The sequence below is a fragment of the Tamandua tetradactyla genome, chromosome 1, assembly GCF_023851605.1.
Source record: "Tamandua tetradactyla isolate mTamTet1 chromosome 1, mTamTet1.pri, whole genome shotgun sequence".
Classification (NCBI taxonomy): domain Eukaryota; kingdom Metazoa; phylum Chordata; class Mammalia; order Pilosa; family Myrmecophagidae; genus Tamandua; species Tamandua tetradactyla.
In genome coordinates this window covers 82,663,773-82,676,319 of record NC_135327.1, presented here as the reverse complement: position 1 = coordinate 82,676,319, position 12,547 = coordinate 82,663,773, and the positions used below count along the sequence as shown (strand labels likewise).

At 39.2% G+C, this 12,547-nt stretch overlaps 1 protein-coding gene and 1 long non-coding RNA gene across 5 annotated transcripts in view; one reads left to right on the top strand and one right to left on the bottom strand.

Annotated features, from left to right (window-relative positions):
• Positions 1–12,547, top strand: part of POU6F2 (POU class 6 homeobox 2) — a 506,010-nt gene that overhangs the window by 423,220 nt on the left and 70,243 nt on the right. The gene's annotated exons all lie outside the window — the stretch shown is intronic.
• Positions 1–12,547, bottom strand: part of LOC143649470 (uncharacterized) — a 37,681-nt gene that overhangs the window by 9,148 nt on the left and 15,986 nt on the right. For 3 of the 4 annotated variants that reach the window (XR_013159030.1, XR_013159023.1, XR_013159032.1), the window contains 3 exons: positions 4,165–4,240; positions 3,191–3,278; positions 2,799–3,052 (listed from right to left, as the gene is read on the bottom strand). This is a non-coding gene — a long non-coding RNA (uncharacterized LOC143649470). Of the gene's footprint in view, positions 1–2,798; positions 3,053–3,190; positions 3,279–4,117; positions 4,241–12,547 lie in introns of all 4 variants that reach the window. The other variant, XR_013159033.1, reaches the window with a different exon arrangement.

The window sequence follows — 12,547 nt, the reverse complement described above, 5'->3', positions numbered from 1 at the left end:
GCTAAGAGGTAAAACTGAGGATGTTATTTGTATACTGTTATAACAAGAGAACACAAATTTCCACAAGTTTTTATTGATAAAATTCAAAATACAATAATAATAATTGGATAAAATTTCTTTATAATAAAGGTCTATAGTGAGAATAATGGAATTATTTTTAAGGGGATAATATTTCACTTAATTGTGATTCAAAGTTTGTTTTCTATATCAAATCTGTTGCAAATTTTCATCTGTAAAAACCATTTTTAGCTAATGGGTCATACAAAAACATGCTGTGGGCAGGCCATGGCAGCTCAGCAGGTAGAGTTCTCACATGCCATGCCAGAGATCTGGGTTTGATTCCCTGTGCCTGCCCATGCAAAAAAAAAAAAAGTATGCTGTGGCCCGGATTTAGCCTGTAGGATGTAGATTTGGCCCATGGGCTGTAATTTGCTGAGTCCTACTATAGAAAAACATTATGATATAATAATTATACAAAGAAAAACACAAATAATGAGAAGCAATATAGTATATAGTTTTAAGAGGAGACAAACTCAACTTCTTGGGCTTGGATACTAACTCTCTCACTTAGTAGCTGTGTGAACTTAGGCAAGTTGTGTTAGACCCTTCCATGCCTCAATTTCCTCATTTAAAAAATGCAGATGGGGTGCATGGCTGGTTCAGTGGTAAAATGCTCACCTTCCATGTGGGAGACTTGGGTTTAACTCCTAGACCATGCCCCCCCCAAAGAAAAAATTGCAGATAATAGTATCAACCTCATAGTTCTCCAATGTCGATTAAATTAGTTAATATCTATAAAGCTCTTAGAACAATGCCTGGTATATAGTGAGGTGCTGTATACATATTAGATATGATGATGGTGATGATGGTGATGGTGATGGTGATGATGAAAGAAGAGGAGGAGCACAAAGAAGATGGGAAATAAATCCTTGTGATGCCAGGACACTGACTGACTTCCGTAGTTTGTGAGCACAACTAGAAAACTCACTAATGACCTCTCAGGCTGACCAACCCTATTAGCAACACAATTGTGAAGCATACTGTTGTATCCCTAGCACCAAGAACCATGGTGTTCTATTGTAGCCAAAATCACATTTTTAATGTTTATTTTACTCTGAGCGCCCTGCAACACTTAGGAAGAGTATGGGCTGGAGGAAAAGGGAGGATGGAAGAATTTGGGTATTTAACCTTCAGAAATGATTCAGAACCCAACACACAGGATATGGAGCCCTACTTACCTAGTATGGAAACTATGTGAGTTTATTAGAGAAGCAATAATTTTACAAACAGGCTAGGGATTGGTATCCTTATTGAATAAAGAATAAGCTCCAAGATTTACATTCATTGATTTTCTATCTAGTTTCTATCTGTGTTCCTCATGTTTAATTTCATCCTAGTGTCCAAAATCAGGAAGTGAAAAAGCAAATGCACCTGTAGCTGTGCTCCACATAAGGCCCACACCCTTTGTAAACATAGCCAGCTTTCATAGATCTTGATTTTTAATTATATTCTTTCAGAAGAGAAGAATTTTTAAGAAAGAAATAATGGATTTTGAAAGTAAAAAGCCTTATTGCTTTGATGAAGATATGCCATCCGTGACCCTCTAAATATTGAACTTGGACTATAAAAATATCACTTCTTATTGATCACATGGTTATTAAAGTCAGTCAAATGCTGAATTTATATGTCAAACACTTGTGATATTTCCTGTAAATATTAGGGCAAAAGGAAAGATGATAAAGCCACCCAAAGAGACACATTAGATTTGCTCCACTTTACATAACCAAGAAATAATGAAACTGTCATCGGGAATTTCATTACATATGCCAAACAGTTGTCCAAAACTGCTGCACTTCATTTACACATGTATATGTGTCTGTGTAGGACCCACAAAAGATACACACGATGTGACGTGGAGGAGATGGAGTAAAAAGCGCTTCATGTACGCACCCACCCACTCTGCGCCTATACAGCATTACATCTGGCTGCTGGAAGGATTATGCAGGCGACCCCTGTGCACATTTGCATTTGAGCTTGCTTTTTCTTGAACTCCAATGTACTGTGAATGCTGACCAACCATCTGGGTCTGGAGGAAAGTCTTGGAACTTATAGGTCAACCAATATAATAAAGTGTTTAAGGTAGATTCTTAAAGCCCCTCTGATTCCTAAACTCCCCATCTAATGACATTCAAGAATGCTTTTAGGGGGAGGTCAGCAGAGAGATCCTTAAAAGTCCCCTGTTTTCCCCAAGACACCTTTCCACATAAGCAGATGCTTTCAAGTGAGTAATCGAAAGGAACCATCAACCAGTGTAGAGAGCCTTTCTGGAGAGACTTCCGTTGCAGGGCCAGAGCAGGCCTGGGACCGGGAGGAGGTGTAGGCATTTCTAATGGCATTTTGATGTACATGCACAAAACTGACGTTGGAAGGATCGTTGTGAAGTCCCAAATAGTAGAATATTGAGGACATTTTCAGGTGGCAGTCAGATTCTGGCTGGGTGAGTCCAGTATATTTTCTCATGTCACAGTTGATTAGGTTCACAGGGAAGTGGAAAGAGTAAAAAATTCTCTTATTACTGCAGCAATGCCGTCTCAGCCTCTTTTCCCTTTGAATGCAACATTAGTTTTTGTCCAGAAGTCTAACTGCTTTCTACAGTTTGGGGAATTGTAAAGCAGAAACAATTTTCCCAGCCAGGCTGACCTTCACAGTAATGAGAAATGACTGGAATTTCTCTCTATTTCTCTAACACCAGGGAGGTTTTGGAAGAGGGGGAGGAAGAAAGAATATGCTTGTTTTACCTGATATAATGTTGTGGGTGTCCATTTGGCACTTTGAGCCTAATTTTTTTCCATTCCAGGGATTACATGGACTGTTGCACCATCTGACCCGGTCGTCAGACCACAAGTGTGTCGGGAAAAGACAGTAATGCACTTTAAACCTTTCGTTATCACAACAGCGATGGCATTTTGTTTCAGCCATTAAATGAATAAATATTTTTTCTCCAGGGGATGGCTATTTTCATTTACTCTTCAGCCCTTACGCAAGTGATGAGCTGTGGGGTTGGGAAATTCAAAATTCAGTTAGTCAGGCGCCAGAGTCTCCTGTGCCCTTGCAGCCTGTGAGAGACAGACAAACATCCGCCCCGCCTTCCAGAGTTTCCAATGAAATGCCACCCTGATCCACTGCTCACCTTTCCGTTTGGGTGATGGTGGGAGAGGTGAGAGCCCTGGCCAAGGCCGATGCTTCCTCCTTGATTTTTCATCTAGGCTCCTATTTAGCTGCAGAAATGTGGAAAAGAAGAGACAAGGGAGGCATTAGATGAAATTTAACATAACCCCCTAGAGGAGAAGCAGTTATCTCCAAAGGAGAAATTTAATCCCAAGAGACACACCCTGAGCTGTGCTATGTCTTTGTTCAGGTTGGAATTCATCTCCTCATGATACTTTGTCAGAGAGTAATTTATTAGGGGGAGGAGGGAAAATTGTTTTTTCACTCCCTCCTCCCCCATAAATTTGGATCTTTGCCCATTTTCAGGTAGGCGGTAGAATATCGTGATTATACTGAATTCAAATCCTCTCTCTGCCTATTACTAGCTGTGTGATTTTTGGTAAACTGCTTAACCTCTCTGAACCTCTGTTTCCTCATCTGTAAAATGATGCTATAATAGAACCTACATCACCGAAATGCTTTGTTTTGAAGGAAAATAAAAGACACTCAGCACAGTGCCATTATTAAATGCCCTAAATAAACTATAGAGTGTATTATTGACTCAGTTCTGTATGTTTTAGGCATATTGCAAATCAGTGATTCATTTGTCTTATGGTATTATCCGAGACCCCACTGCTAATCTATTCAGTGATATGTGCTACAGAAAGGTGCTGGTGGGTGCCCACTTTAGGTGACAGCAAATGAAGAGATATGTGTTTTGAACCTGAAACTTCCCCATTTTTTTCCTGAACTGCAGTAGGGCCTGGAACTTTGCATGTGGTATCTAAAAATAGGTGGTAAAACTAACGAAGCGTGGGAAAAATGAAGACTGGGATCCACGGGTGGAGCCACAAGGGAGGGGAGCTCCTGGGCTAGCGGTGTAGGTTTGCTGTGGTTAACGGGAAGTAACCTGGCTCTGGGGTGTCCAGACTGGAATTGCAGTCCTTGTTTTCTCACCAGCTCAGTATCGGTTGTCTGCTGTAAAGGACTTAATCACATCTGGAATCCATTCATACCTGGATAACAAACATTCCTATACAGAGAAAGAAAGAAAGACTAGAACAATCGAGAAACATACTTAAGGCCACCTATACCCAGAAAGTAGGCAAACTCTAAGGTTCCTTCCTGCTCTAAATTTATGCTTCTACTTGAATTTTATTTGCAGTTCGAAACAGCCACAGACACAATTTTAGAAGTCTCAGTTTCCTAGAATAGATACACAGAACTCAAAACCACACTTTAAACATATGCCTCTCTGTAGCTGAATTATTTTTAGTGGACAGAGCTTTGTTATCACAGAAACAAATGAAATGGTATCTGAACTCTCAATTTGGTTGAGATAATACATTGAATAACTTATAAAAATTAAAATTATAAAAATTACATAATTATATGAAATCATTTTGATTTTTCCAAACTCATGCTAATTTCTTTATACTAAATCATAAATTCACAGTTAAATTGCAAGGCTATTTCTTCATTTATCTCCATGGGGAGTTTATTACCAATTAAAATGTTGGCCATAACTAAAGGAATGATCTGAAGATTCTCTTCCTGAACCCACATCTCCAAGATTCACCAATTTTACAAGATTAGCAACTTTATAGGAGGAAGTTCAAAGCTTTATTTATTTAGTGGCTCCTATTTATGATTCAGTTGTCAGTAACCAGCTCCCTGCCCTATCTCATTGTTTCAACCTTGAGGCAAAATAACTAAAATATACTTGTACTGCAATCTGTACTCAGAAATAGCTTTAAATTCTGAAAAATGTGGGTGTGATCCTAGAAATTTCTCCCAAAGAATGAGGGATGAGCTTGGGAAGGGAGCTTAGAAGAAAGATGGAGAGTTGTAATAAAGCAAGCAAAGACTCAAAAATCTTCTTAACATAAAATTAGTTGATTTTTTAAATAACCTGCATAAAAGTCATGAAACGTAGGAACTGTTAAGAGCTAGTTCAGCAGAGGAACTTTTCCTTCTCCTCAGACTTTTCTTTCTCTCTCTTGCTTGGACACAAATCTCTGATTAAGACTCTTGGTAGGGGTTGTAAGGATAGTTTAGTGGTAGAATTCTTGCCTGCCATGCAGGAGGCCTGGGTTCGATTCCTGGCCCGTGCACTTCCCGAAAACAAATAACAACAGCAACAAAATTCAACAAATCGTGCTGTAATAACAGGATACCCACATGGAAAAAGAATGAAATGTGATTCCAGCCTTACAGCATGCAAAAAAGAAAAAGACTCTTGGCAGCAATATGTCCCTCAAGGAGTCTGCACACCTCAAGGAATTATAATGGTCCAGTGACATGAGTGAGTGCAGGTAGACCATCCCCTGAGCCAGGTTTTGCTGGTGTCTTGTGACTACCACTTACTAACTACCACTTTGGAAAAAAAATCCACCTATTGTAATGATAAAGGCAAGTTTCACGAGACAGTCTCTGTCCCAGGAACATCTGTGAGCCAAAACAGGGATTTATGATTGCAAAGTTATGCTCTCTCTCAAACTCATTCCCTTCTCTCTGTCCCCACCGCCGCTATCCTACATCTAACCCTCAGTAGCTCTTGAGTCTTCAGCACTGACCCTCTTCCTAGTCTTCCTGATTTCCCAGGCCTTCCCAAGCCCCGCCTAACTATCCTAGAGACTCTGCCTAGTCTACCTTCCTGAAACTTTGGAGACAACCAGTCTATTTTGGTCATATAACATGACATAATATGGCAGGAAAGAGCATGAACCCAAAGAGTCAGAAAACAGAGTTCATGCAAGTCCTGACTCTGCCTCTGATCATATGACTTGTAAATCTGTTACCATCACTGAATCAGTTTCCATTTCAGGAGAAGGAGCCCATCTATAGGGCATCTGAATGATACCTTTTTTCTCTAATATGTTGACATGTATTCAAGGCAACATGTATCATATCCTTGCAACTTGGGTCATTAAAAAGTGGCAGAAACTGTTCAGATTCTTGAAAGACCAATATGAGACCTTATTAAATTGTTTCTGCTCATTTCAAAAACTAAATAAACCATTCTTGGCGATAAATGTGAACACAGAAGTATCTGATGGTCATACTGTGGGTGACTTACATTGTTGAGCTTTACCCCCATGGGGAAAATTAAACATGGAAAATGCTTGAGGCAGATCAAGGAGGATAATTGTGCAATAGTCCAGATGAGAAGTGATGGGGCCCTAAAATGGGTCAAGAGCAATGGAAAGGAGGAGGAGTGGATGGATCGTCAAAGTCAAAATAAGAAAACTTAGTCTTCAACTGGATCTTAGAAGTGGAGAGAGAAGAGCCAGGGCCAAACGAGTCAGGAATTCAAGAGGAGGGACTCTTGGGGAAAAGAAATTATGTTTAGTTTAGGGACTGTTCATCAGCATCGTGGAAAGCACAGCCGACAGTTGGGATTTGTCTGGACCTAGGCTGATGTTGGAGTTACAACCATAGATTTTGATACAGAACCATAGGTATTAGCATCCCTCCAGATGTAAAGATGGCCTTTGCTACCTTGCTTTTCCTCCAGCAATCATTCTCTGCTTCTTATCTCTGGGTTCCCTGGTCACTATTCATTTTGAAAGTTCATGTACTTAGCTGCCCATTTTCCCTTCTGTCTCCAACCTCTTCACCCCACACCAAATTCCTTTCATTATCATTTTATTTCCTTTCCCTAAGTTCCAGTCATCCTAACTTAGATGTCAAAGAACATTTATATTTTCCATAACCCATTACTAAAGGCTCTTTAGTTAAATTTAGCCCCAGCTTCTGTAATCCTGAAATGAAGTCAGCCAGCCTATGAACTCTGATATTCCCACGACAGTTACTATGGTTCTTTCTTCTTCAAAATTTTTTTTTAAACAAGAAGAAATCCAGGGCCAGTTTCTCATCTTGGTGCCACCATCCTGCCTCCCCTCCATATTGCCAACAGTGATTCCCCTAATTTTCAGAGAGAGCAGTTCACTAGGGTCAGTAAGTGAGAGGATGTTCCGTCTCAAAATGAAAGACCTCGTCGTTTTTGAGGTAAAATGCCCTTGTAGACAGAGCTGTATGACTTTCTGAAAAAGGGCATTTATAGAACCTCAAATAGATGAATCGTTTTCTTTCAAGCAGGGAAATGTATTTTACTCTTCTTGCTTCAACTGGGATTGAGCCCATTCATTTCATTTTTTTATGCTCTCCTATTTTATTTAGAAATGATCTATTCATTCCAACGCAATTGAAGAAATATAGATAACTCTGGCAAAAAAAATAGTCATATTATTCACATGAGAAGTATAGATGCTCCCACTGAATATTTTTATAGCTCCATTTTATTTGGGCTGTATAAGCTTGGCTTACAAAATTCTCTTTTATTTGTTATACTTTAAGAAGTCAGCATAATCCCTGGAGTATGTGAGACCAAGAGTCTAATTGCAGCTGCTCCCAAGCTCCTTAGACAAGTTATTTAACCTCAGTTTCTCACTTGAAAATTGGGATCATAAAATCTATTTTTCAAGGTGTTGTAAAGGTTAAGTGAGATGATAACGTGTTAAACACCTGGTATATATTGTATTTATGTCAAATATCATATGTGTAAAAATCATATTTTGCAGGAAACTTTGTGCATTTGTCTACATATGCTAACTACTTCACACGTTTATTCTCAACTCAGCACGCCTTGTCTCACAAATTGCAGGAGATTTTTAAACTATTGAAAAATAAGAACATTAAGGGGGTGCAAGGATAATTCCATGGTAGAATTCTTGCCTTCCAAGTGGGAGACCTGGATTCTATTCCCAGCCCATGCATGCACTTTCCAGGCAAACAAACAAGCAAACAAAAAACCCAAACGAGCAAAAATTCAACAAATGGTGCTTCAGTAAGGAGATTCTTACATGGAAAAAGAATGAGACGTGACCCCCACCATACAGCATGCAAAAAAAAAGGACATTATAAGTGTGAGGATGCCAGATGGTGGCAAAAATAAAATCACTTCATTATAAATGGCAACCTCTTTTTGTAAAAATTTTTATTTTCATATTTATCTGCTTCTGTGATAAGTATCTGTACTGAGACAAAGCCATTAAAAGTGGCTGAAAATAATCAGAATGCCGCCTCCTACCCTTTTGCTTCTGTGTTTTCCGTTCTTAAGCACCCTTCACTGTGGTTTTTAGTCATATCTTTGGTGGGATTATTTTCACAGCAGATCTGAATGTCCTGCTTCATGGGCCCAAGTCTCTGAGAAATTCTACTCACATGTAGGCCACTGGTTTCTGCAGTAGTCCCCGGTAGAAGCATCGTGTAATCTTTAGGATGAGAGGACTCAGTGTCCTTCAGTCACCCCTACCTCAACCCCCAGATAAGGCTGAGATTCACCCATAGGGAGCCCAGGGCACATATACAATGAAAGAAAAATGTGATCAGCCCTCCAGCCTCCCCAGCTCTTCCCATTTTTACCAACTTACCCAGGCACAAGATGTTTTATCTCTCACCAGCCCATCCACAGCTGCTTTCAGGAGAACCTCAGTAAAGGCCTTTGCAAAGGACTGATTTGTATGTAGAGATGTTCTCCCACCAGGATATTTGCATGATTGCAGGGGACAATGCCCCTGTTCCAACTTAATCAGAAAATGACCTAATTATGAAATGGATTCCCATAATCAGCTGATTAGATCACTGATTTCTTTTATTAACCTAGTTTATGTTGTTTTACACTAACTCTTCTTGAACCTGTTTATATCTTTTATTTTATTAAGGTGGACTTCACATAACATAAAATTAACCATTTTTAAGTGAACAATTCAGCAGAATTTAGTACCCTCACAATGTTGTGTCTAGTTCTAAAATATCTTCATCACCCCAAAAGAAAACTCCATACCCATTAAGCAATCACTCCAATCCCACTCTACACCCAGCCCCTGACAACCACCAATCTTTCTGTTTCTGTGGATTTACTGATTTTGGAGATTTCATATAAATAGAATCAGAAAACTTTAGTGTCTGGCTTCTGAGCATAATGTTTTTGAGATCTGTCTGCATGGTATCATGTATCAGTACTTCATTCCTTTTTTTGCTGGGTCTTTTTATTTTTTTGGTATGCTGTATGGTGGGGGTCACATCTCATTCTTTTCCCATGTGACTATCCTGTTATTTCAGCACGATTTGTTGAATTTGGGGGTGGGGGGGAGTACATGGGCCAGGAGTCGAGCACAGGTCTCCTCCATGGCAGGCGGGAATTCTACCACTGAACTACCCTTGCACCCTCTTTATTCCTTTTTGTAGCCAAATAATATTCCATTGTATGTATATACAACAATTTGTTTATCCATTCATCTATTGATAGCCAATTAGGTCATTTTTGCCCCTTGGCTATTGTGAATAGAGCCGCTTGGTACATATCTGTACATTTGTTTGTTTGAGTACATCTTTTCAGTTATTTTAGAGTGGAATTGCTGGATCATTTGGCAATATTCTGTCTAACTTTCTTGAAGAACTGCAAAACTCTTTTCCACAGCAGCTGTACGATTTTACATTCCATCCAGCAATGTATAAGGGTTCCAGTTCCCCACATCCTCACCAATACTTATTTCCCCATATTATTATTTAGCCATCCTAATAGGTGTGAACTGGTATCGCATTGTGGTTTTGATTTGCATTTCCCTAAAGACTAATTATGTTGAGCATCATTTCATGTATCTGTTTTGATCATTTGTGTATCTTCTTTGGAGAAAAAAATCTATTCAATTTTTTACCCATTTTTTAATTGAGTTGTTTGTCTTTCTGTTGTTGGGTTGTAAGAATTCTTTATGTATTCTAGATACTAGACTCTTAAAAGGTATATGATTTGCAAATATTTTCTCCCATTCTGTAGGTTGTCCTTTCAGTTTCTTGTTAAGTCCTTTGACACATCAAGTTTTTAATTTTGATAAAGTCCAATTTATCTATTTTTCTTTTTGTTGCTTTTCTTTCGATTCCTTATTACCAAATTCAAGGTCATGAATATTTAAACTTATGTTTTCTTCGAAAAGCTGCATAGTTTTAGCTCTTAAATTTAGGTTGTTGACCCATTTTGAGTTAATATTTGTATGTAGTATGAGGTAGGGGTGCAACTTCACTCTTTTGCATGTGGATATCCAGTTGTCCCAGCACCATCTGTAGAAGAAACTGTTTTTACTCCATTGAGTAGAATTAACACCCTTGTCAAAAATCGATTGGCATAGATGAGTGGATCTATTTCTGGGCTCTTGATTCTGTTTCATTGACATATATGTCGACCATTATGACAGTACCACTTTGTTTTTATTATTATTGTAGCTTTGTAGTAAGTTTGAAATTGTAAAATGTGAACCCTCTAAATTTGCTCTTCTTTACAATATTGTTTTGACTATTCCAGATCCTTTGCAAATCTATATGAATTTAAGGATTGACATATTCCGTTTCTACTTTAAAAGGCCCTTGGAATATGTTTATATCCTTAAGAAATCTCTTGAGCTGATAGCTACAAAATTTCATGATAAAGCATAAGAAAAAATTTTCACTCAAAATCAGGGCAACAATTCCCCTATTAAAAACTCTTCTATCTAACAGCTTGACTCTTTGAAAACAATTGAGAAACAAGAGACAAGCAAAAAATAGCAAACTCTTTGTCACAATGTCCGTGCACTTATTTAGAGGACTGAAAAGACAGGTATGCTCTCACCCAATCCACCCAGATTGGTTATCTGATTTCAAAAGCCATAACAGATTATAAGCAACAAATAAGGGGAAGAGGTGACCTTAGAAGCAGACCCAAGGACAGCTGAGACAAATGACAGTTGCCTATCAGGATGGAAAGATACAGACCACATTCAACGCAGAAATCACAGTCCTCTGGGCCTGTGTGGTGTCGGGACAAGGGATGCAAATTATCCACTAGCAAAGAGGGCAACACCAGCATGGAGACCCAGGGCTGGGTGAGCCATGGGCTAGGAGGATCCAGAGGAACCAGGCAGGAAAGTAGACCAGGGTGAGGCTGGTGAGGCAAATGGAGCAGACTCCAGCCACATCCCAGGGAGAGGAGACAGCATAGCACTCAGGCATTATGGTGACAGTACTCAGGGACCTGGCCAGAGGTGAGAGAGTTCAGGAACAGAGCTGTGCCCCTTTAGGAATCTGGGAAGAACAAAGTGGGCAACCCCGACTGGAAAGAAATGATGTAAGAGAAAGCTTAATCACCACCCTGTTATAAGAGCTTGGATGCTACCCAGAGGCTTGGAGGAAGGCACAAAGTCAGATTAGGTGTGATTGTGCAGTTATCCTGGGAGGGCTAAGTTCCTCAAACTGGGACCCTTAAAGCCCCCGTAAGGATAGGATTTTGGACAGAGAGCCAGGCAGGGCATGCTGTACTAGTTGATTTCCATAATAATGCCCAGGAGTCATCAAGAAACTGAGAAATTCCATTGAATTTAGTAAGACAAGAAAATTTGGAGAAGTATGGTAGGTATTGAAAGTTATGAGTTATATATAATACAGTAAAAAGAAAGAGAGAGAGAGAAAGATTACCAGGAAGTACTTTATATTGTACTCCTATTCTTGTTTAATATGATTAATATATGTACTACCAGGGGTAAGTCCAAGAGGACACCAGATGTTAGCATTGTTATCTCTGGGACTGGGATGGTTTAAATCTAATTTATGCCTTTTGATTTTCTTGTTTCTATTTTACAGTTTTCTATAGCAATCATGTACCTCTTGTGTAGTAAAAATGATAAATGGATAAAAGAAAAGAAGTCTGTAGATTTGCCAGTGCATTTTAAAATATTTCCATGCACAAGATGAAAACTTTTAAAAAACACTCAACTACCCAGAAATCCTGGTGAACTGAGATGATTCATAACTCTGAGAATCATAGACAGCTGGGATTTTCTTTTATCTATGAAATGAGAGGTTCCTCTAAACCACCTCTAACAGGGACTTTCTATACTGCTCCCGCCTACAATGTTTTAGCCTATTCATGTAAGGAAAAGGTTACAGTAGATCAAAGACCCCAAATTATATTAACCCAGTTGTATAAAAACTTCAAGAGCTGTCTCTGACCTCTTTGGTCTGCACCAACTGCAGACTGTCTGTGCTTGTGGTGCTAGCACCCAGGCCCCCTGGAGACTACTCACCACTGGATCCACAAAACCCACAACAATTACAAAGTATGCTTGGGGTTCTTAAATAGTTAGGACTTTCTCCCTAAACGAAATTGGATTACCTCTCTGAGCCTCAGTTTCTTCTTTTGTCAATTGTTTACCCTCAACGTTCCTGCTACATGAGATCACATGGAAATGCTTCTTCAATTTTAGCTGCCGCCTCTCACCCATTTCTGCCATGGTAGAATGATTTA